Source organism: Schistocerca gregaria, chromosome 7 (assembly GCF_023897955.1).
Source record: "Schistocerca gregaria isolate iqSchGreg1 chromosome 7, iqSchGreg1.2, whole genome shotgun sequence".
Taxonomy (NCBI): Eukaryota; Metazoa; Arthropoda; class Insecta; order Orthoptera; family Acrididae; genus Schistocerca; species Schistocerca gregaria.
Window position 1 is genome coordinate 161,508,918 of NC_064926.1, and position 1,897 is coordinate 161,510,814.

The window sequence follows — 1,897 nt, forward strand, 5'->3', positions numbered from 1 at the left end:
GTGCACACAAGCTATTTTTAAAGAATTTTAATTCTAAACTTTTAATAATTTTGCTTTCGTAAGGGAAATAATAGTTCGAAAGTTGATATTTATATTTTGTGTTATGGTGGGAGTAGATGAGAGTGAATGTGAGTGTCTATGCGGGGAAAAAAAAGCACACCGTCTTCAGGCCACAAGTGGCCCATCGGGAGACCATCCGACCGCCGTATCATCCTCAGTTGAGGATGCGGATAGGAGGGGCCTGTGGTCAGCACACGGCTCTCCCGGTCGTTATGATGGTTTTCTGCAACCAGAGCCGCTACTATTCGGTCGAGTAGCTCCTCAATTGGCATCACGAGGCTGAGTACACTCGGAAAATGGCAACAGCGCATGGCGGCCCGGATGGTCACCCATCCCAGTGCCTGCCACGCACAACAGCGCTTAACTTCGGTGATCTGACGGGAACCGGTGTATCCACTGTGGCAAGGCCGTTGCCCGTATGTGGGACATACGTCAAATTTTAATTTTATAATCTGTTACACCATCCGCAACTAAAAAGTGTTACGTAAATAGGATGTCCTGAAAATGGTGCATCCCACTAACTGGTGGATGACATTCGTCTAGGAGAGGTTGCTTTTGTAATAAGGCAGCCAGAAAGATAGTAAGAGGATACTTAGCTCTAAAGTATGTATCAAGGATAGTTTTCTTTTGTTTTTCGATTCGTTTGGTTTCGTGGAAAATTTTGTGAAATTTTGCAATATGAAATGACGTAGATGCATTTGCGTATGCTGGAGTAAAGCGGTTTGCTCGCGAAATTGATCATGAAAAGTTAATCTGATTGGATGATCATTTTGATCAACCAACGAGAGAGACGCCTTTCCTGCGTAATTGAATGAGTTATGTGCCCTGTGAGCGACGGCATTCAGTCAGACGTGGACTGGCTGTCGGACGAGAAGATCATGTTAAATGTGTCCGAAAAAATTATCTGTAAGATGAAGACATAACCGTTAAATCGCTCTCGGTTTGTATCGCCGTGCTAGCAGATGCAATTACGGACATTTCAGTGATGTTTAGAGAGGTCTTGGAATGTTGGTTACACGTGTGAAGCTATCGGCCTTTGTGAATATTCTGCATGGCGTGTTCCGTATGCATGTACAGAACATTTTGGCGAGCATCTTCTTTCGACGAATCCACTGAAAAGGACCGAATGTGATCTCGTTTTTTTAATAGTGTGTTGCCTGTGTGAATACAGTAATATTTCGCGTTGGACATTTCGGGCTGTCTTACGTGTGATGTAAGCTGCACGAACTAGTAGTACATGTAGTACGAACGTAAAATGTGGCCTTGATGACACAATAAGTGAAAAGGACCGTAATAAAACATCAGTTTCTACAAACAAACATTTTCAGTGAAGGGAGGAAGCACCCACTTTACCCGTTATTAATGGAGATTCATAGGTTTATCTTGTTACTGGAGTTACGCCGACTTTGTAATCGTAAGTATGGACTGTGCTTTCCTCGTCGTCTACATAGTACCTACGAATGCAGAGTAACGGGTGGTGAATGGACACTATGCTGAGGTAGGTGGACATTAAATAAATCGCAAAACGAGTCCCGCGAACCCCGCCACGGCGCAACGTACAGTACGAGCACTGCAGCACGTTGTCCCACTGGTAGATGCCACAAGGTTAGATACATACTTGTGTTGATCCATTGTGCCTACGAGAATGACGAGATCATCCCGGGAATGCCCACAGACCATAACGTTCCCTCCTGCGGCCTGGACCTTGCCGATGATTATTACGGGCTGTTTGCTTCCAGACTTTCGAACCCATAAATGCAACAACCATCTGTCCGACTGAGCATAAACCGTGAGTCACCTTAAGAGGCCACCTGTCACTACCCTGTGGACATCCAGT

The 1,897-nt window shown here is 45.0% G+C and overlaps 1 pseudogene; it reads right to left on the reverse strand.

The window, feature by feature from the left end:
* Positions 1-357: 357 nt before the first annotated feature.
* On the reverse strand, positions 358-475 carry LOC126282660 (5S ribosomal RNA; annotated as a pseudogene).
* Positions 476-1,897: the final 1,422 nt, after the last annotated feature.